Here is a 24,773-nt window from a genome sequence, read left to right on the forward strand (position 1 = left end):
ATCAAAACTAGCAGTTTAACTGAAAAGATTCTTGGTAAGGTGGAGAGAGGAGCAAGGCTAGGTGTCTGTGACTCCAGGTAAGCAAACGCAAAATGGACTGACACACAGTTAAATGAATAAACATTCCTGAATTTAAGAATGACCTGAGGCTCTAAGTAAAAATACAGATTCCCATACACTCCTCTCCCCAAGAAATTTTGATTCAGCTGGTCTAAGGTTCAGCCCAAGAATCAGTGTTTTTAATGATTTCTAAAATCTGGCAAAATTGAGAAATATTCTTTTAGCAAAGAGAAAGAGCATGAGGCTTTGAAGTCTGGCAAACACAGGTTCCAGTCCCAGATCTATTATTCAGCAGCTAGATGACTGGGGAAATTACTAGAATTCTCTAATCCTCAACATCCATATCTTTAAAATAAGTATAAAGTCACATTGCATAAGATGTGTGTGTGTGTATGTGTGTGGAGATTAAACACATGAATATATCAAACTGTCTTATCACATGTAAGAGTCTTAAGAAACACTAATCTCCTTAACTCTATACTTTATTAAAAATTTATATTAACTTTATTAATGATACCAGACTATTTGTACATTTTTTAATTTTAAAAATCATCCTCATATTTTTCATCTGCTTTTTTCAGAAATGAGAATTTCATTGATCAGTTCATTCATTTATGTTCTAACTAATGGGGATGGAGGTGAACAGGCTGCATACCCTGTCCTCAGGTAACAATATGGTAAAAAAAAAATTACAAACAATGAAGCAACAATAAAAAAATTAAAAATAGAGTGTGAGAGTGATATAATATACTATAACAGGGTGCAGGAACACAGAGGAAGGAGAAACACAAAGAAAAAATCAGCAAAAAAGGCAGGAAGCAGGACTAGAAATGTAAAAAACACTTTAATAATAAGTCATAACTGAGGGAAAAGAAAGAGAACAAAAAAAGTTTAGGGAGTTTACATACATTTTATTCTTTGTCTAATATTGCTTTCTAAGGGCATGAACATTGATCACTAAGCTTATGTCATTGGAATACCCAGATGAAGGTGGAAAATGATATAATTTGTTTGGATACATATAATGGAAAACAACCCCAAATTATTATCTACTCAATAAATATGTGTGAAGCACTCATAATGTAAATATCTAGTATCTTAATGACTTAACATACCTTTTATTTTTAATTCATGCAACTTTGTGTCATATAGGAAATAAAATATGATTCCAAATGAGAATTATAGGAGTATACAGAGATTGTTTTTTATCACTGTGAAGCATTTTGTGAATAATATTTAATAAAAATCATTTGCATCATTACTTACATTATACTTTTATAGGATATTTTCATTTTTATTTTATTTATTATCCGGTTCTCCCTTTTTGTTACCGAGAAGGACCCTGTGGGGCCTTCCATGGACAGACCCTTCCCCTATATCCTCTGCTGCAGCTCCTCTCTGAAGTACCCAGATAGTAGTATCTCGTGTATATTTCCTGAATTTTTCAGATGCTAAAATCCACCACCAAAGGGAAGAAATGAACTACTTGATGATCCAGACCTTCTGTTGCCTAGGGGTTGATAGTGTTGACCTCCCTGTTACCTCCATGTCAACCAATCAGAGAATAGTACACGAGCAGATCATGTACCCTGTGACCCTCCTCTCTTACTTGGCCTTTAAATATGCTTTGCTGACTGAAACCCTTCGAGGAGTTCAGGGTTTTCTTGGGTGTGAGCCACCCTGTCTTCCTTGCTCAGCCCTGCAATAACCCTTTCTCTGCTCTAAGTTCCAAACTTTTTCAGTTTGGGCTCATGGTGCATCGGGCACACGAGCTTGCCTTCGGTAACATTTTCAGGCAAATCAGTCTTTTCCTTTTTGTTAATAGTACAATTTCCAGCAAAGCTGACTGAGAACTACTCTGTCTTTAAAATCAGTGTTGTATTACTTGCCTTTTCAAGGTCTTTTATGTCAATTGTCAGCTAAATTAGAATGTACTTTATTTTAAATTATTCTTTCATTCTACCCTTCTCTATGGTCCTTCAAAGTCAGCTTGAAACTTAGTTGAAAAACTCCACTTAAAGTGGTTGCATTTTATCAGCAACATCACATACTACAGAGACACTCTATTAGTCCACAGATGTTGAGACAGTGCAAGACATTAGTTGTCAAAGTAACTCTCCCCAACCACCTGCTATTTGCATGCAAAGCATGCCTCCCTGTTGAGATGACAAAAGTAAACACATTTTTCAGGAAAAAAGTACTGGTTTAAGCAATGACAACTTTTTCTTTTCTTCTCACAAATTACTAAATTTATCTTTAGGTGACAACCACAGCAGGGGATTCCAAAAGATGTATAGCAATTAGTAAGAAAATAGTTTTCCAAAACAAAATATAAAAAGAAAAACCGTCTCAGTGCTTATCACCAATAAAACACTTGAAACAACAAGGTAGTTATTCACTGAGCATAATACCTTTTATAGGATAGAAAGAGTTTATACTAGATATGTTGAAGCTGTTATTTTAATATCTATTATGGAAAGCCCCTTCATTACCCTAATTCAAATATTAAGTTATTTTCATTATAATCTGAAAAATCTTTCATAACAGATTCTCACACTAGCTCAAGACATATTATTCTGTTTGCCTGAACACACGACTAGATAAACTATTGTTGATAAGCCTATTTATACTATTTTAAAGATCAGTTCCACTGTAATGAACTGAAACTTTCAAAGCTGATCTAAAACCATTGTCTCAACTAACTTGCTATATGTCAGTTTTTAAAAACATTTAAGAGCTACCTGTTTGGTTAAAAACTATTCTCTAAATTATTGTTCAGCAATCTTGTTGAAATGGGATTGTCTAATCACAGCCTTTCACAGATTCTCTCTAGAAGCACATTTATATTAAACTTGTCAAATAGAAATTGAAGTTGTTATATGTGTGCATGTGCATGTATGTAAGACAGACAGAAAAGGGAGTATTGAGGGAAAATAGAGATAGCAAGAGAGAGGAGAATGAGTGAGCAAAGGCTTTTATTCGTATCCTATATTAATAAAATGAATGTGTGATCTACTTGTATATCTTATATCAGGATATGTAAAAATGTATACTTTCTGTATTTGCATTAATGCACTGGTCAGCATGATACTTTGCACCCAAGAATTAAGAACTAGATAAGGAATCAATAAATTAGACTGGTTTTTTTTTAAGGTTTAGCATTTCAAAAATATATGATTACCTCATTTTATAATAAAGAAAACAGAAACAAACTCACAGACATAGAATACAAACTTGTGGTTGTCAAGGGGGAAGGGGGATGGGAAGGGACAGACTAGGAGTTCAAAATTTGTAGATACTGACAGGCATATGTAGAATAGATAAACAAGATTATACTGCATAGCACAGGGAAATATATACAAGATCTTGTGGTAGCTCATAATGAAAAATAATGTGACAATGTTCATATATAACTGAAAAATTGTGCTCTACACTGGAACTTGACACAACATTGTAAAATGACTATAACTCAATAAAAAATGTTAAAAAATAATAGGAGACTATAGAAATTGATATCTAAAAAACAAAAGAAAAAGAAAACATAAATTGTTACATAGTTACTCCTGCAGAAATGTGTCTATAACTACTGTATTAGTATAAAATGAACTCCAGCATCTTAGTAGAACAGAAAGAACTATTTTAATTTTCTGATGGTGATCTTACATCCTCTCTGAGCAAGAAATAGCCAAAACAGTAGTGACAACAATATTCACTGCTAAATTAAGGTAAGTGGAGGGCTGCCTAGGAACGAAACAGAAAAGGCAGGAAACGTGCATTTTGAAACATTAAATAGATCTACTCCCAGATAGATTTGCTTGTTGTATCTGTTGTGTTAAACAGAATTATTTCAAATTATTCCTAACAATATATTGTACTTTCTGCTTCCAACATGTTTCAAATGAGGTATCCAAATTGTTTTACAAATGTAAACACATTAAGGTTTCTGTGTCTCTGTTAAGTAAATGACAAGATACAAGATATACAATGTCCTCAAGCACATGGAACTTAAGACACATTTTCCTAGCTTGCTTCTTTCAGGAATAATAATGACCCCCTTCTTTAGTCTTTTGTATTGAGATTCCTTTTAAGTATGTTCAATAATTTTTATCTAGTCTTTTCCTTATGATTAAAAAAATGATAAATGGAAAGTATATGAAAAAGTGCTATTAATATATTTCAGCAGTGTTACCAAGTCCAAGCTTATACCGCTCATGGTAGAACAGGCCAATAAATCCAGAGATGAGTTGTTGGGGCAAGGAATGGAGGCTTTGTTCAGAAAGCCAGGAGACAGAGAAGATAGTGGACTAGTGTCCCAAAGAACCATCTTGCCTTGGTTTGGCTGCTAGTTTCATTTATAAAACAAAGGATTGGGGTGGTGAAGAGGTGAAGTAAAAAAGGCATTTAAGTTGTCGCATATATTTCCTGGTTAGGGCAAGACTCCGGAGGGAATGTGTTAATTTCTTTTTTCCTGCAGCCATTCACAGGTAAGCCTGGTCAGGATGTTTTCTGTGAGCTTAAACAAAGGTATTTTAGCTTAACACTCAGGCGTGACAGGGTTCCCAGATATGAGCCATTATGTATACTTTAAGCTATAGGCAACACCCCTTTAGTGATTAGCTTGTAGCAAAAGCAATAAAATACAAAGGTTAAAGTTAAAGAAAGAGATCCAATATGAAATCAGATTTGTTCTTTCCTATTACACCAATTTTACCCTGTTTCTCTAAAGGACAATGCATTCCAATAATACATAATCTCCACAGATCCACTTTTCTGCTTTGTAAACCTCTGAAAGACTGTCTTAAATTTTGAGATAATTTTACCTTCAAAGAGCAGGAAGCAAACAATTACTTATAGAATCTTCATAAAGCAGTTACAACAAATCATTTTATTTTCACCAGACAAATAAGAGTTCAGCATATATGCTGTTACCTACTGTTGGAGCTGGAACATAATGATCCATGCTCAAGTTGTTTCATAAATAACATTCTGTTAAATTTGATCTTTTGACCACGTGGCCCCACCTTAATCTATTTCCCCAATGTTTTGCAGGACTTTTTTTTTTAAATTTAGTAAAAATTTTCATAGCCTTTGTGTCACTCTTGATGAAATTAAGAGCTTTAAGTTGATAGCTTCCATATTTCGGGCCTTAAGGACTTTATTTTATACACCATGGTTTTTAAATATTAAACAAATAAATAAAGATAAAAATAGAAGAACTTTCCAAAGAAAAAATCTGATCCAACAATGACAAACTTTGACTAGAAAATGTATTAGCTGGGCTTTGTCTGGAGACCTATTTTCTGTTCTCTGCTTTGCCACTTAAATGTCCCCAGGTCTCAGGTGCCACATGAGGACTTTGGATATGATGATCTCTAATACTACCCTAGTTTTAAAATTCAGTAATTATCAAACTGTGTATTTTTGTTCCAATGACCATTAAATATGGTGGCATTTATTTTGCCATTTAAAGTATGCTTTAAAAACAAAAGCAAACAAAAAAACATGAATAGGTGCTTGAAAATAGGACCAGATATTTTCATTTACATTGGGGACACATGGTATTCAGATGTATAGCATAATGGAGCTCATTCCTGGAAATCTAGTTTTTGCCCAGAAAGAAAGGAAAATAATCTGCACTGCTATAGCAAAAAGCCCTTGCACTTTTCAGCAGGTATTTGTTTTTGGACAAGTTCCCTGTGGTTAGAGAAAGGCCACCATGAGACATGACAGTCCCCATCTCACATAGGTCAGAGGGGTGAGAGATTTTAGGCAGCAGAGTGTACAGAGCAGGCAATTCCAAGGGTGACAGTAGGAAGTAAGAGCAGTAAAAATAACTTGGAAACCTAAACAGTTCATATAAGTATATGTGCTGAATTAAGCTGGCTGAGAAGTAAGCATTACTAGGTTAACTCAATGAAATTGGGAATGCAGAATACCAACCAATATTTTTGAACAGTTCAAAAGTGTGAAGTCCTGTACTGAGTGCAGTAGAAATACAAAGATAAATCTGGCTGGATCCTGCCATCAAGATCTGTGTCTACAATTAGGAGAGAGAACAAAAATCATACAGAAATAGTAACAAGTTAGAGCAAGATTAATGCCATAAAATGGAAAATAAATTGTTACAGTAGTTCAAGAGAAAAGAGATTTATTTTTGCTGGAAGGGTAAGGGAAGATTTCATGAAAGAGAAAGCTTTTAGCTTGGCCTTAAAAGATAAATAAAATGCTATAATGTGTGAGAGAGGGGGAATTGGAAAGATGATGGTCATTCCAGGCAGAGAAATGTGTATCAGGAAACAAAGGAGGCAGGCTGTGCTGAACCTGTAATGAGTTGGGACTAAGTCTGAAACTTTGACCAAATTGCAAAAAACATGAGGTTAATGAAAATATACTACAGGATTTCTGGATGTGTGTTACGGAGCATAAAAGGAAGTTACACCAGATAAGAAATAAGAAATATCTCAAGTCCTCCGCAACTGAGGTAAGCGTTTTTAAGCTGAGTGGCTTTCTGGCAATTCTTTCAAAATTATCCATTGTGGATAATCGTAACTTTACCTCTTGGATGGGAACACCCTAAAGAAACTGTGTGAGACTGGAGTAGTTTCAGCATCTAACAGAGGAGGCCAGGAGGCAAAAGGGGGCCTCAATACATACTGAGCTCCAGCTTCTCCCAACCTCACCCATAGCAATTCCTATGGGTTTTGCTTGGCTTTTAAGCCCCTGTCTCCCCTGGACCACACTCACAGTTCTCACAGATAATGCTACAGAGTGTTTTCTAATAGAAGCCCTGGAAGATTGTACCTTGGGGTAATAATAAAGCTATATTGTAGACTGGCTTTTGCCTCTTGAGTTTTTGCTTTTATTGAAGTACAACTTTACTTCTAAATAATCAAAAAGTCTAGTGTCTTGAGCAAGTATATTTATTGGGTTTGATCTCATTCCGTGGTAAGTAAAGCATGGATTGTGGTAGTTTTTGAAAACCAAGAGGGATGATTTTTATCCCATGGGAGACAGACTCAAGAAGACAATTTAATCAGCCCAAAAGGGCCTCTGCAAAGGCAACCCAGAGCAGCTTTAACTTTTGTCAGAATACTTTTAATGGTAGGCCTATTAAGAGTCCCTGGTGATTTCCTCAAGAACTTTGATACTAACCCTAGTGACTAAAAAATTGTCTGTTATTCTTGAAATACAGCTGGGTTTTTTTTCCCTTTGTATTTTTCTTTTAAATGGGCAATGGTTGTACTTCTGTGATAGAAAGATAAATGATTCTTTTTGAAATATTTAAAATACTGTTTACGGTCATAATACCCTGAACGTGCCCAATCTGGTCTGATCTCGGAAGCTAAGCAGGGTCAGACCTGGTTAGTACTTGGATGGGAAATATTTAAAGCATGCTACAATATTTAGATTAGAAACACACTGATAACAGTTACATATTGGTATAATCTGTAAGCAGTTTATGATATTATAGTGCCTTTCTGTAAACTAGTAGAGTGAATTAGTGTTGTAGAGTCAGATACACCTGGAATTGCATTTCAGTATAACTACTTATAGGTTAGGTAACTAAATTTCATTGCTATTTATCTCTTCCCAATGTTATTTTTCCTATGTGAAAAATGGTAATAATTATTTATTTCATCTGTCTTTTGCAAGACAAGTGAGATAATGTGCTAATTACTTGGCATGATACATGGCACATAGCAAGTGTGCATTGGGAAAATTATATTTATATGTAAGAATGAAGCTATTTAGAAGTGTCCCTGAGCAGGCAATTCAATACATATAATTGAAAGAAGGAACTATATTATGCATACAATATGTTTTTAAGGCCTGTTGTTATTTTTATTATTCCAGGAAATACTCAACTACAAAGGAAACAAAATCACTTTTTTTCTGATAAGAACTACCCAAGTGTAAACTCTACAACAGAAGGACATTACTTGTCTTGTTTGCCATTGTATCATTGACTTCTGAAAGACCACTGGGTACACAATAGGACAACTATTAGTCAATGAAAAGGAATTGATGTCCATTTAGAGAAACCACCTAACCTAGATATATTAAATATATTTTAAACCGGTGATTCTTCACAAAACATTTCTTGTGAGTTAGCCTAAATTGCATTATTGAGCATCAAAGTCTCCCTTCTGAAAAGCTAAAGTTCACTTCAGTCCCCAAGAGGAGACCCAAGAAAGCAAACACCCTAATGTTAAATTCAGACTGATTTTAGAATACATGTAAATCAAGATGTCATTTTGACTCTAATGTTGTATGCAGAAAGCACAAAATATATTCTTAAGAAGGAATGTGTATATAATTTTTCTCTTTTAAATTCACATTTATAAAACATAAATCAAAACTGAATTTTCAGTAGTTGTTCATAGTGTTAAGATTGTTACAATAGGGAGACTTCTGTATTGAATTGTAAGATTTTACTGTATTTCTCAGTACATATCTACCAATATCCAATTTTTCATATATTAAACCCAATGAGGAAAATCTATTTTCAAAGCACTATCATTTTATATTTTATATCAGTACTCTATATCACTGTGTTGTTTCTCACAGATCTGAACCTGTTATTACCTACATTAAAAATAATATTTTAATTAGATCCATGTAAATGTATAAAGCACAATCAATAAAGATTTTCCTGTTAGTTTAAGACTATAGTTCTATTTCATCACTTTTAATGGTTAAATTACATTTTCCAAGTTTATATTTTTATGTTATTGAAGGGAAGTATTCTAATGTCCTAAATTAGTTGGATTGATGACATTTATTTTAATGATTATTTTATTTTGTTAGCTCTCAGGTTGAAAAAACTTAAAAATCTGTACATTCTCCTTTTATCTAACACATGGTTATTTTCCAACTCTTTTTGAATTCTGTAAGATTTAGAAACATGCTTTAATATTTATAAATTCATGCTTAGAATTTTGATTAATTATTTCTTAGATTATCAAAATGGGGCAGCATATCACTATAACTAGGAACGGACTAGAGAAGGAAACCAGTCTCTCTGAAAATCCTTGTCTATGTTTTGTGCACAGGAATGTATTCCTTTATCAACTACAAGTTAATCTTGTACTTACTAAAACAAACTAAATATTTAATGAAAACCTATTGTATGCTGAATATCACAGTACCAGGCACATAGCAAGTATTTGTGGCAGAACAGGTAGTTAGTTGTTCATATTAGTGAGAGTGTGGCTGGAAAATTGTATATATATATATACAACTAGTTCTCACAAAATAAATGTGAGTGGAAGTGACATGTGTCACTTCCAAATATGGTTTATAAAAACTCCAGTGTGTGATCTTTAATGTCCTTCTCCACATCTAATTGGTTGGAATAGAGAGGAATCACATGATAACCTCTGGAGTAACATGATGAAGATGGTGGAGACAAGATGGAAGAAAACTGGAATCACTACTTGAAGTAGAGCTACCCAACCAAGGACACTTGTAATGGATAAATCTGTTTGGTTGTCTTTATGGTTGGAGTGGGAAGTGAGTTGGTATAAAACTAAATTCTTGTCTTCCATAATAGGAATTCAATAACAATAACAATAAATGTGTAACAATAAAAACAATAATATTAGCTCCATTTATTGAATGCATAATGCATTATTCTAAATGAAGAAGATATATTACATAGTTGAATTTTACTACTCTGTGATGTAGGTATTCTTATTGTCACCATTTTATGAATTTGGAAACTGTTCATGCCCTGAAGGTTTAAACAACTTGACCAAGTGTAATAGGGAAGAACAAATCTGACTCCATATGAGATCTGTTCCTCTAGCTCTAACCCTGTGCTCTGTTTCCTGTGCTTAGTCGTGCTGGTTCTGCACCTTTTGTAAAAGAATGTTGCCTATAGCCTGAAATATATAGGAGAGCCCATTCTCAAAGCTCTGACTTTTAAGGCTATAATACTTTTCCATTCAGATAGAGATAAAAAGTTGTAGAACAGAGAGTAACATTTGTCTTGTTGGAGGTTTACAGTAATATCATGACATGACCTATGTGGACGTGAAGGCTTCTGACATCAAGAAGTTTGCAACACCAACCACAGCCCCTCCATTTTTAGTATAAAAGGAGCTTGAATTCTGACTTGGGTAGATGGTTCTCTAGGATATTAGTCTCCCATCTTCTCGGTCTGTTGAGTTACTGGATAAAGTCGTTATTCCTTGCCCCAACACCTTGTCTCCCAATTTATTGGCCTGTCATATAGTGACCAGAATGAGTTTGGCCTCGATAACACAAGGTCACATAGCTAAACTGAAGGATTTAGATAGAAATCTAGGCTGGCTAACTTAAATGTGAGCTTTTAACCACTATGCCACATTGCCTCTTTATATTACCTCTCATTGAAAAACCAAGAAATAATAGGATAAATATATTCTTTAGAAATATTAAGAAATATCATAAGAACAATGTAAAAGAAGCAAAAATGGTTGAATCTGGTAAAAGGAATTTCAGGGCAAAGAGAGACTGAGCCAAGTGACTGCTATTTCTCATTATATGCTTGGTAGAATTTTATTTTCTTTTAGCTATGTACATCTATAACTTTCAAAAGCAAGAGAAAGGAACATATTTCAAAATATAGCTTGTGTATCTTTATTATGAGTTACATGACTTCGCTATAGTGTCTAAAATCCTACTAAAATATATGGTTAAAAGATGAGGACCAATAAATTCTTGGTAGTTGAGAATGTAAAGCATGTACAAGAAAATACAAAATAATTCTCAAATGTTTCCAAAATTATGTACATCTTTTAAAATGTTAGAACTTTCTGGGAGCTCCATTAAGTGACTCATACTCACTTTAAGAGGAAGGAATTTTTTAGGAGTATACTGTGTCTATGAATAAAAAGGTATCTTGTGGGATTTATGAGTATTAGTTGAAAAAGAACAATGTTTTGGATTCATGAGGCCCTGGTGGAAAGTACACACTTCCTGGCTGAATATGCATCTCTTTAGATTGAAAGGTACTTTTATAATGCTGATTTTTGTAAGGCACTGGCAACTCCTTTTTAAGACTTGAACTAATGTTCAGTAATGGAGGAATCTCAAGAAAATGTAAGCATCTGAATTTTCAGAGTTAAATTTTAATAAGTGGTTTAAATATTAGAACCATACTTGCAAGTATGCTTCATCCAGAAAAATGAAAGATGTTATTTGAATACTATGCCTATATTCTTCTATGAAAACTTCAAATAAAAGAAACAGACATGATTTTAAAGATCTGTGATTGCATCAGCATGCATGTATGCAAGCAAAACATACTTTTTATTGAAGGCATAGCTTTCAAATTTATAGTGATCACATTCATCAAATAGGTGCTATGTAAAAAGATGTAGTGCCCCAGAAGTGGCAAAGGTCTGTAAACTTACAGATGATAACATCAAGCATCATTTTTAAAATTAGTTTACTTTTAAGAGATAAAAATAGGAGGCCTAAATTACATGTATGTTGCTTTATTTCTTAATCAGGCTCATATAAAAATGAGTCAATTATATTATTATCTTTAATTTTTGTATGTCTGAATTAAATCATAAATATAAATATAAAGGTATATTATAAATGCACTTTCATACTATAAATACAAATAGAAAATAAATGTAAATAGCATTATAAAAATATAAGTAAAAATTAGAGAGAAAACATAGACTGCATAATGGAGAATATTACTCCATGATATAGAGAGGTCTGTAAGACTACAAACTCCAGACTAGAAACCGTCCTGTTACTTGACGAGAATAACAAAATTCTTAATATTCAGGTATGTAAAGCATATTCAATCTGATAGACCCTTTAAACAGAAGAAAAGCAACTACTGTAACTTTTATTATGTGAGTGGTTTCTTTATGTGGCTGAGGTTTGTATAAAAAGAGAAAATCTTACTGGGATTTGCTACATCTATAAATAATAGTAGGGTCATTATAATCAATAAAAGAAGTTGCAGCCTCATGAGGAGCAGAAACATTTGGCTAAATATTGTATCTATTCAAGTTAAGTCCTGTTAAGAGCTGAATTGCTTTATGGTTCTGGGGTTGAATATTTGAATCCTAAATTTCTACAATGGATGACTTACTCAAGGCTTGTAGTCATACACTTAAACTGAGACTAGTCTGCCTTGTTTGTGTTTTACTGTAGCCATACTCATTTGCTCATTCAATTGTAGGAATAAATTAGAAGGATAGCTGGTTTTAACCAGAGTTGGGTTGCTTTTAGGAAAATGTGTTGGAGAAAGAGAGGGGCAACTGACTTGAGCACATGTGAACGGAATAGGGTCTAGTGATGGACAATGGGCACATAAACTGGCTAAGGAGAAAAGAGATGGCATGTGGTACATGATCAACAATAAAAAGATTTGCCATTATATTTGTTACAATGAAAAATTATGATTCTGGGTGATGATATGAAAGCACAGATAAATTGTCTTTCATCAACTACTACTCAATTGCTGCAGCATGTATGTACCTATGATATCATAGAATAATTTCAACATGCATGGCTTTACGCTTAACCCTTAATCAGAAAATGTCTTCAAGTCCAAAACACTTCTTAGATATTTTGGTGATCACTATTTTACTACCAACATGATTATAATAAATACACTGCTCATTTGTTTTTTGTTTTTTTTTAACCTACATAGCTATTTTGTATCAAGTCTGATTGAAGTTGAGGCTCACTTTCCTGTTGGAAATTCTAGTGATTCCAAATTGGTCACAATAGGTTTTAATAGCAACCTATTTAAGAGCCTAGAGGTTGTGAAGCACTCCCTCTTTACCCTGAAATTGAAATAGTATTTATAACATTTGAGAAGAACTGTAGAAGGAACTGCAGACTCTAGTTCACAGTGTGTGGGGCAGTGAATTTGCAGGAGGTATCTGGAGGAAGTGGCCACTGTAGGAATATTGCATTCACAACATCTTGCAAATCAGACGTTCTTTTCTTTTTTCTACTCAAGGATTTTTTCTCGTGTGTGAATTACAAAGATTCCCTTTCCCCCTTTTCATTCCTTGAATATCTATGACTTTCTTCCCCTATTAGATACAACTCCAAATGCGCTTTGCATTTTAAAAATAAATGGAGCAATCATTCAAAAATAACAGGGCACCCCCAACGTGGAATCCCATCTGTGAAGAAACACCTGCACAACTGCTTTCATTCATATGCTGTACTCATCAGTTTCACACCTGGTTCTGTTATGATTATGAAAGAAATTTTGAAAGTGGCGGTCTCTTTTCTTTTAGGGGATGCTACTTTTGAGTGATTTGGTCCTCAAGATCAATACCACTGGGGAGTCCTTGTCATTATTATAGCCAAAGGCAATTCTCCTCTTTGGTATTTCTATTAATGTGTTCTATTTGATTCTAACATTAGGCTTTGGTATTGCCTGCAGGGCATTTTTTTAACATTTCAAACTTTCCCTTTATCATACTTGTATTTTTAATGTTTTATATATCAGTTGAGAAATATATTTACAGTTTAGGCTAGTGGTTGAATTTATGAATGTTTTCTTTTAAAGATTTCTTGTCATGTAAATATATATATATTTACACACATATATATGCTGATATGTCTATAAGTTTGTGTAAATATAAATATGTTTTATTTCTGTACTTTTTCTTACATAATAAACTGTAAAATCTCATATTATTTTTTTTCCTTTGGAGTTGTCAATACTCACTATCCATTCAATATGTCATAATATTATGCATTTAATATTTTGTAATTTTCCTTTTGTTAGCTATCTTTTTCATATAGGTTCCCATTTTTGAGCTGCTGCCTTAGTCTAGAGATATGTACTTTGAATTATAAACACATTTTTCATGGTAATTCCTTTTCTTTATTCCAATTAATAATTATAATTGATATTATCTCGTCTTTCTTTCAATGGCTCATGTAATAATGATATGATTTGATTACCATTGAAAAGTCTAACATTGAAACAATCCTACAGAGTTCAAAAGTGACTATCAGGATTTTAAGTGAAAGTTGGAAACTTTGTTAGAGTAAACTCGTAAAATACAATTGCAATTTGGACTATGAAACTTTATGAGAGCTTTGAATTAAATTAAATGTATTGTTTAAAGTTTGTTATACCTTAGAATCATACAAAACAAAGGAAATATTGTACTTTAAAGATAAATGATGGAATGTAATCAGAAACAATTATTATGCTTATATGGAAAAGTACACATCTTAATTTACAAAGTCTTTAAAAGCCAAAGAAAATGAGGTATATTTCATTGGATGTATCGTTCATGAAAATCTCACTATTTAGGAATAAATTTTTATAGTTAATGACATGGCTGAATTTTTAACATTGTTCCCAGTATTTGAATGTGTATATCACTTAAATGGTTGGCACTTTATATTTCCATAATCTTTACAAGATTGAAAATGAACCAAAAACAAATGGACTGTCTATATGTGCATATGTACAAATCTTTTCTCTATATATATTTTTCTTTTTTTCATAGTGTATCTTTCATAGGAATGGCAGCTGAAATTACACTGACACACAGAAAGAGCTGTTTTGACATTTATACTTTTGTTTCTATATTGGAATTCCAGGCACTCACTGTAAAAATTCTTTCAAATAAATGCAATACAGCTTCCACTAATGTTTTTATTATATATATATATTTTTCCCTCAACCACAGTCAGAATTTTCATTAGGTTTAAGGTAACTTTTTGCAAAACAGAGCTCTGGAAAACTTGGTTTATTTAATCCTATGCATGTTATAAATACTGGGCGTCCCATTCTACGATGACATAACTTAGAAAGGAGCTGGTGTCACATAATGGCTAGATCAAAAGACCTATGTGTTTAGTCTTATAGAAGTTACTTAAAATTTTTAAGTCTCAAATTTTCATCTGAAAACTGAAGATAACAAAAACACCTACCTCTTGGAATTGTTGTAAGTATTAAATGCGATAATATTTTTATGAGACACTTAAAATAGTGCTTTGTACACAGTAAGCACTCAATAAAAACTGTTAGCTATGAGTACCAATGGTATAAATAATATTCCCTAACCATGTCTATTGCATGCTTTATATGAGATATAGTTTTAGATCCAGACTACAAAAAGGCTGTTTATGGCCTGCAAAATAGTGAGAGGGTAGGAGCACGCTGCACTTCTGTTCAGGATCAGGGTGAAAATTTAAGCACCCCTATACAAGCCTATAAAGGGAGAACAAGCCTATAAAGGGACTTTGTCTTTTCAGTCCTGTACCACGAGGTACAGGAGTGAGAACACAGGCCAAGACAAACAGGTATGAGAAACTTATGGCAGTAACTAATGTGGTAGTAGCGGTTATGGTCAGTGGTCCAAGTCAGTTGTCACTGCGTGAGGAGTGAATACTGGAAAGATGCCTAAGTTAGATCAAAACATCCTACTGTTACTGGAGTCCAAACTCATTCTGCTTGCTGCACGGCAGAACAATAAATCAGGAGACAAGGTGTTGGGTCAAGGAATAACAACTTTATCTGGAAAGTCAGCAGACTGAGAAGATGGAGGAGTAATGTCCTAGAGAATCATCTTATCTAGGTCAGAATTCAGGCTCCCTTAATACTAAAAAGAAAGGGGGTGAGGTTGATTGTGGCAAAATTCTTGGTGTCAGAATCCTTTGTTCTTGCAGCTATCCACATAGGTCTGGTCATGATGTCCCTGTAAACCTCCAAAAAGACAAGTGTTTCTCTCTGTTCTACAGCTTTTTATCTCTGTATGAATGGAAAGTGTTATAGCCATAAAGATCAGAGCCTTGAGAATGGGCTTTCCGATATATTTCAGGCTGTTGGCAACATTCTTTTACAAAAGGTGCAGAACAAGCATGACTAAGCACAGGAAACAGAGCATAGGGTTAGAGCTAGAGGAACAGATCTCATATGGAGTCAGATTTGTTCTTCCCTATTACACTAGTATAGCGAGTGCATCTGGATTTTGCTCTGGTTCCCCATAATTATCAGGTTAATTATAGGATGTTTATTTTATCTCCAACACTTAATATACTCTGGATCTTATTTTCCTCTCTTTGCTTTCTTTTTCTAAGAGTATATAAAATAGGGAATTTTTCAGATTTTAATTTTATTTTTATTATTTTAATTAGATCACAAAATGTACAATTAAGAGACCTGGTATATCATATTCCTTCTTTGATATTAACCAAGCCTGTTCACCTTGAAATACTACATAATGCCTATCCTTCCCTCACTTTTTAAAATATGATAGTATAATGGTCAAATGAAAATAATGTGGCTGCTGAGTTTTTTGGTTGGATTGTTTTATAGTGTTGAAATTATTTTATCAACCCTATTAAAATTATATTACTCTCTTCTGTACTGAAGGACACATTTAAAATATGATAGATTTAATTTAGATAAATTCAAAGTCATTGACAAAGAAAAAATATAATGTTCTGCTAGAAAGTTTGTATTTGGAAACTGCTAACAATAAAGATAAAGTATTTGAGGCCCTCTTGCCTGGCTACATCTTGAACATTTTGATATTTTTAATTCTTCTATATCTTAAACATTTTAGTATCTTCAAAGGTAGAAATTCAAGAGACTGAAAAGATTAACTTGATAATAGTAGATAATTTTTAGAAACTGTACATGAACCATGGCAGGCTAATAAAAACTATTGAAAATGACACTTAAGTTTAATTTCTTGAAGAAAGAACTATCCCAAGTTCATATCAGTCCTGCTTATGGCAATTTATGCCATGAAAAGCAATGAGATGTATTGTGAAGAAAGTGGACCATGGAGTCAGCTATAGCATATTGGACATGCTTTTTAATCACGCTGCTCATCCATTTCCTCTTATGAAAAACAAGAATTAAATAACCACATAATAAATTTGTTTTAAAGCCTAAATTAGATTATATACATAAAACATTGTTTAGTACATACTGGGTATTTGTAAATATTTGATTTTCCCTTCCCTGCCTGTGAGATGAATAGAGATAATTAATCATGAAATGGTTGTTTTTATCATGGCTAAATTGACTTTGAGCATTGTTAAATTTTCAAACATCAGACATTCCATTGGTCAATAAATTGATCAAACTAAACAAAAAAATCCATGTGACCCAAAGTTTCATCCATTTGTCAATCTAGAATGAATGATTAACTAGGGTCTGCAAGCACATCTGTGGCATTGTATATCTAAACATCTGATAAGGTTAAATAAAAGGATCAAAGACAAATGTTGAAAAGAATGTATTCCTATTAAAAGTACTAACAAGATAGAACATATTTTCATTAGTTTGTGTAAATGTCGGTATTATGTACCACAAACTGTAAACCAGACAGAAAATATTTCTTTAAAACAAGATTACATGCTCTGCAAAATAAAGCTAAATAAAGGAATAATATCCTTATCACTAGATTTTAAAAGCTTCATACTCTAGTAGCATGTAATTAACCTTTTTTTGGCTTATGCAAACAAAATTTTCAGTTGGAATTATTTTAATTATTATGTTAATACATTTTAGGATCTGAGGTGGTTGCACCATTATGCTTCATGTTGCTTTAAATTTGTTCTATATAGAGATAATAGGTTTTCAGTGGTTTAGAAATGTTATAGGAAAAATGCATTTGAATAAATGGAATTCTTATGGATATGAATTTTTAAGAGAAATTTACTTTGTTTTCCAGAGTCAATTGTCCATTATTCTTAAGAGGAGAGAAATGAGAGATAAGTACACTCTGTAGGTAGCTTGTAGCCTAGTCAGCCACTTAAACCATCTTTCTTGCCAGACATTTTATTCCATTTATCAGCCAAAAGCAAAATTAACTGATTTGCTGTAGAGCATCATCATTGTCATCAATCAGTCATTGATCAGATTATTAGTCTTCATAAACTGAGTCTTCTATAGTTAGTTTCACTGACTTTACTGAAAGCAGGTATACCTTAGCTATTTTGGGATGCAACACTTTTAGGTTGGTCAGTTGGCATGACTAAGGGCTTGTTTCTTACAGTATTAAATGGAGTGAGTTTTCCAGGTATCTATATGTCCAGTTAAATTCAAATAATCAGAAAACTTTCCTCACTATGCTGAAATTGGACACACAATCTACCCAAAATATAAACTTTCTGCAATTTTTTTTAGAAACAAGTAAAATAACTCTTTAGAGATAGATGAAGTAACTTCCCCAGTAGATTCTAGCAAATACTTAAGGAAGGAATTACAGTGTTACATAAACTATTCCAGAATATAGAAGAAGAGGAAATGACCTCTAATTAGTCTTATGAATACGGCATAACTTTGATATCAAATCCTAACAAGGATATGATGAGAAAAAAATTTCAGGACAATCTCCATCATGAATAATTATAGATAAGATTCTAAAAATAGTATTAGCTATGTGAATTTAGGAAAAATAAAAAGAATAATAAATCAAAACAAATTATGTTTGTTCTAAGAATACAAGATTATTTAACATTAAAAAATCAATTGATACAAGTTAGCACATTACGGATTAAATGAGAAAAATCATATGACAATTTAAACCAATGAAGGAAAAATGTTTAATAAAATTTAACAACTACCCATGATTGAAAGTTTAATATATTAGAAATAGGAGGGAATTTCATTAATCTGATAAACTGTATCTATGGAATATCTATATCAAACAAGATAAATGATACAGAAATGTTGAAAAATTTTTATCTGAGATTGATAATGACATAAGTATCCCTAGCATCACAACTTTTTACCTATTTTACTGTAGGCTTTAGCCAAAGGATTAAGGTAAATAAAAAAATAAATAAAATTAAAGGTAGCAGTATTCAAAAGAAAATAATAAAGCTTTTATTATTTCCTGATGACATGATCGGGCACTTAGAAAATACTAAAAAAAAAAGTAACTACATAAAGATATCAGAATAATGCAGGAGTTTAGCAATTTATTAACTAAAAGATCAAAATATTAAAATTAACTCTATTTCTGCATACCAGCAACAGTTAGAAAGTGACATTCAATATGTATAACTAAAAATAATGTCCAAAAGGTCAAATACTTAAGATTGACACCTCATGAAAATTGCAGGAACTATACACAGAAAGTTACAAAATATTCCTGAAAGAAATTAAAGATGTAAATAAGTGGAGGATTAGGCCATATTTATGACTTGTAAGACTCAGTATTATAAGTTGTAAATCTCCCTTGCTCTTTCTCTTCTCCTTTTGAAACTCCCATGATGCATATACTTGTTCATGTGATGGTATCTGGTATCCCATAATTCCTTTAGTCTTTCATCACCCTTTTTTCCTTTTTTTTCTCCTTTAATTGAATACTTTCAAATGAGTTGTTTGAGTTCTCTGATTCTTTCTTCTGCTTATTAAGTGTGATATTGAACCTCTCTAATACATTTTTCAGTGCAATTACTGTATTCTTCAGCTCCAAAATTTCTGCTTGGTTCTTTTTTGTCACTACTATCATTTGTTGATATTCTCATTTTGTTCATGTATTATGTATTATTTTCCCAGTTTCTGTTAGTTGCTTATATGTGTTTCTTGCAACTCACTGAGTTTCTTTAAGATTGTTATTTTTCATTCTTTGTCAGGCAACTCATAGATTTCCATTTCCTTTAGATAAGCTTCTGGAGACATTTCGTTCCTTAGATTGTATTTTGTTCTTGATTCTTTTGTAATCCTTATATCTGTGCATTGGTATCTGCATGTTTGAAAAAAAAAAGTCACTTACACGTCTCTTAGTCTTTCTGGATTGATTTCAAATGGCAAAGACTTTCACTGATCAATCCAGATAGACATTCTGTGTGTTTATTTTGGCTGTCCCAGGCATTCAGGTTTTTGGTGGTTTTTTGTTTTTTTCAGAAGCTCATAATCTTTTGCTGCCTCTGGTGTCTGAATATGCCTTCAGCATTGGGTACAAAGGAAGACAATAACCAGCCCCTTGGGGAGCACACTAAAGAATGAGGAATATTGGAGACATATTCTAGTCTTCTCCTTCATTCCTGGGGCAAAATCTCAATTCTGAGCCTTTTCCCAAACTTTCAAAGCCATGCTGGCTGCAGGAAACTTCGCCCTCACTTTTTTTGTTGTACCAAACTTCCCCAGGAATCTGGACTATGTCAATTCCTTCAGCACTCAGTGTGGGGTGAGACAAAAATCTGTCCCTTCAAGGAGAACACCGAACTGCCTAGAAGCAGAGCATATGCCTCACTTTTGCATGCCACACCCATGGGAGAAGTCACGAGCTGAGGTGATCTCTCTCAGCACTCAGCTGTGAAGACTTGGGGGGATTGCCAACATGGATAAAATGAAATTGCTCTTCTTACCCATTTCAATGCAGCTGTTCTTGGTTTTGCCCTTGCCTGTGGTGCTGCAAAACTTTAACTGGATTCTGGACCTCTCACAAAGGTATTTTGCTTTGTATATTGTGATGAGTATTTCTGTATGGGGACAAGGCTGGACTCTCCTATTGTGCCATCTTACTGGTATCACTTCATTCTTTTTTAAGCTAAGATATACCCATAAATGGAATTTTCTCTTGTTTCCTAGAATTCCACTGCATAGAAATAACAAAATGAGCTCATGCAGGCACCTCTCATCTGTGTGGCCTACTGTTGTCTGTGACAGTATACCTTAATAAACTCCTTTTTTATTCCCATACTTTATCTCTTGTAAATTCTTTTATTCAACCCACGTGTCACCAGGCCACCAACTGGCTACAGCACTTGGCCCATGAGGCCCTTTGGGCTTCTCTCTCTCTTTCTCTTCTCTCCCCCTCCCTATGGGAGTCTTCCCCTAGCTTGATCAGATGTTCTGTCTGGAGGCCAGAATCGTCAGGGCAAGCCTCTCTCTTCTACTTTCCTTTCCTCTCTCATACTTTTCTGCTCTTCCCTAGCATTCAGGAATTCCCTAGCAATGTCATGCTGAGGATTGAGGAACCCTGGCTGGGCTCCTCTCAGTGGGCTCTAAAACTCGGTCTGACAGATGGAAGTGACCCCTGGCCCTTAGTGGTGAATGCATATGGGAAAGGCATCTTTTCTTTTCAGTACCCTTCTCTCCATCTCCCTCTTCTATTTCTCCCTTCCTCTCACTCGCCCTTGAGACTCTCCTTGGTTCTTGGGCCCAACCACGTGGTGCACCTTTGTGCCTTCTCTCCGCTTTTTGCAGATTAAACCTCCAGACTGGCCTAGCCTCCTGTCTTCCATCACCGTGCCAGGCAGACGTCGCTGGTGGGTGAGGCTCCCGACTTTTTCTTTACTTTTCAGCCCTTGCGCTAGTTTTGGCCTTTGCACCAATCGGCTTCTCTTTCTTGGGGGACACCCAAAGTAAGAAGATGCTGGAAATTTAGCCTTTCTTTTTCTGGGGGATGCCCCAGAATACAGTCTGCGCTGTTAGCCTCTGTCTTTCTGGGGTAGAATGCCCCAGGATAGTTTGTGCTGGTTTCCCTAGTGAATGAAAAATACTGCAAACCTATCAGTAAACAAAGAATGCTGAAATCATCAAGTCATCAGCGGCTGCCACCACCCCCCAGTGAAGACAAGGCTGCAGCCCAGCCTCTGCAGCGACTCACAATGGTGCATCCTGAGGGGACTCAGAATAAGAAAGGACAGAATACTGGCCCTAGATGGCTAGGTGCTTGTCAAAGGAATGAATTCAATGAGCCCAAACGTTTGCTTCCTCCCATACATAGAAAAGCACTAAATTCTTTAACTTGAGATGTCTGGTTTTCTTTAGATAACAAGTGATTTTTAATGTTCCAACTACCTGGTCTTTGTTGTAAAACTCCTATATATCCTAGCTCCTCCCTTACCTCTTCAGAGCAGTCCCTCAGAGCCATCTGAGAGGCTGTCATCCTGGCTCAAGTCCTCCAGCCAAATAAAACATAACTCTCAACTTTTAGGCTGAGCATTTATTTCAGTTGACACCTTCTACCTCCCTAACTACAATAAGAAACAGTTCTGTTCCTCGGGACTCACCTTTGGGTTGCATTTTAAAACATCGGGATAAGTTTGATCCCCAGACATTAAAGAAAAAGTAGCTTATCTTTTTGTATAATGTCACCTGGCCCCAATGCCAACTTTCAGATCAAGAGACTTACTGGCTTCATGGGACTCTGAGCTGTAATCCAGTATTCCAGCTTGACTCTTTCTGTTGTAAATTGGGAAAATGGTCTGAGGTCCCCTATGTTCAGACCTTTTAGCCCTCTTCCCAAATTTGGATCTTTGTAAAAATTGTTGCCACATGTGTCTCTCCAGATTCTTTTCCTGTTTTATTGGACACTGCCTTTAAGATTTTAAACAATCGGGAGGAAATATTGAGGGCTAAACAGGAGAAAAGAGATAAGAAAAGAGACAACATTCAAGCCATATATATAGCCACTGCCATTGCTCATTCTGTGTCAGGACCAGAGATGTGCCTTCAGAAACAATCCAAAGCCCATCAATCCTTTCACCACTTCCCAAACCTCCCCTACTTATCTCCTAAAATACTTAAACTTCTAAGTATCAGGAAAAAACCTTTTTCTGCCCTTAAGGGAACTAAAGTCATTCTAGGAGGAACTTGCTTCTGAGATGCAAATGTTCAATTGGTCTTCTCCAGGAACACTTATCTCACCATGTTTTTAAAATGCAAATTTTGAGAAAGAGGGTAAGGTATAGCCAACAAGAAGCAGTTCAGCCCCTGGGGATTGTTACAAAGTTTAATTAAATTATTAAAAGAATACTCTAGGTTTGTTTCTAAAGCTCAGTATTCTAAATGTATTTCATAATCTTATACAGAGTTAAAGTTAATCCAATTATTAGGTTTATGGTCAACTACTTATGTCCAGTACTTCTGGGTTACCTTGAATTTCTCCATTCTAAGGGTCTAACTGGCAGGCCCTTAGGAAATTTATTCTAGAATAAAGAAATTATAGTTCTGTTCAGGCCCCTGGTAATATTACTAGGTGGGATTCCCTTGGCCAATGCCTACTCTAACCCTGACTATAAGTTTGAGTTTTCTTAAGTAACCAGATATATAGTTCTATAAAAGGTTTGTGATTATAATGGTGTAACTCTATATATGGGAAGAAACAACAATAGGGAATATTTTCATGGACCATAAAAGACTAGTAACACAGGTGGTCTAGAGATTTTTGCTTCTGTTAATAAGAACTAGTCCAGTAACAGCAAACTGAGTGGCCTGTCAATGAGATCCTCGCCTGACCTAGGAATGAGCACTCCTAGCACAGTGGGATGAAATAGTCATGAAATGTCTCCTACCCCATGGTGGAATTTATGATCATGAAGGCACTTGCCATCTGCCTCTACAAGGAAGTTGCTGACCCTCAGTGCACCTTGAAAGGAGCTCAGGGTGGAGATCAAGAATGGGGCACTCTGCGCTCTGGGAAAGCAGGCAAAACAGGCCTTCAGACAGTTAGATATTTTCAGGAGATTTTATGAACCCAAATTCTTACATCTCCTCATATCTAGAAAAGCACAAAAATCATTAAGGGTGACATCTACTTTGGCCATTAAGGAGAGCTGTTTTACAAAACCCTCAGGGGTCCCATTCAACATTATACGTACTGAGTGCTGTACTTATATCCCCAATGAATTAGGTATGTTGGTGCTTACAGAGAACTAGTCACTAAACAGGTTTCTGACTGGTTGTTCAATGCCTTTTCTTGGATACCTGAAGGGATAAGGTCTTTCTTTTTAGACATTCTCAAATTTCCTCTCTGGTTTTACTGGGTTTAGCTATTTACCTTGGCATACACTTTTGTGTTGTATTCCTCTTATAAAAATGATTATCTCTCTTTGAGTCCCTTAGACACCTCTCGGCTCTCCTTCTGCTCCCACCTTTAAGGCTGCAGGGATGTTGGGGCCCCAAAATCCTGGACAAATTGGCAGGATATGCAGGGACAGTGCAACACCCACAGTTCAGCAGGAAGTAGATATGGAAGATGACACTTTCACCCCTGTTCCAAAGATTTGTCACTGCCAATCCATCAGGGAGGAAGGTTGGGCCCACTGACATCCTTCAAAGTCCAATGACCCCTATTCCTGGGCTCTCAGATGTCTGAAATTCTTTGCTAGGCCTGTTTCCCCTAACAAACTAATAGCCCCAGGTAATGCCTACCTTAACAGAGTGAAATCCCACTGCCCTTCACCTCTTACCTCACCTACAGCCAATCAGAGATTTGTGCACAAGCCAATCAGTCATCCTGTGACCCTACATTAAAAAAGACCCAAACAACCGATCCTCAATGCTCATGCAGGCACCCCTCGCCTGTGTGGCCCGCTGTTGTCTATGACAATGAACCCTAATAAATTCCTTTTTATTCCTCCCACACCCAAAAAAAGAAAGAACAAAGTGTTTTACCAAATTCCCCGTAATTTTTCTTTGAGAAAGGTTTATTATAAACAATTGTGTAATGAATACATTTGAACATGCACTTTGTTATCCATGTGATTTTGCTAGAAAAAATTTCTAGGCATATAAGTAAATATAGATACAAATATTTTTATGCACATATTTCCAAATTTTCCTCCAGAAAAACATAAAAATCAATTTATGTTCCTAAGAGAAGTGTGTGAGAGAGTCTCTTTCTCTGTACCCTCTTTAATTCTCTATATAATCCTTTAGATGGCTTGTGCCATATTATTTGTAAAAAATGTCAACTTACTTTAAATAAAATGCCTTTGATCACTAGTGAGAATTCTATAAGTTT

Source organism: Camelus dromedarius, chromosome X (assembly GCF_036321535.1).
Source record: "Camelus dromedarius isolate mCamDro1 chromosome X, mCamDro1.pat, whole genome shotgun sequence".
Taxonomy (NCBI): domain Eukaryota; kingdom Metazoa; phylum Chordata; class Mammalia; order Artiodactyla; family Camelidae; genus Camelus; species Camelus dromedarius.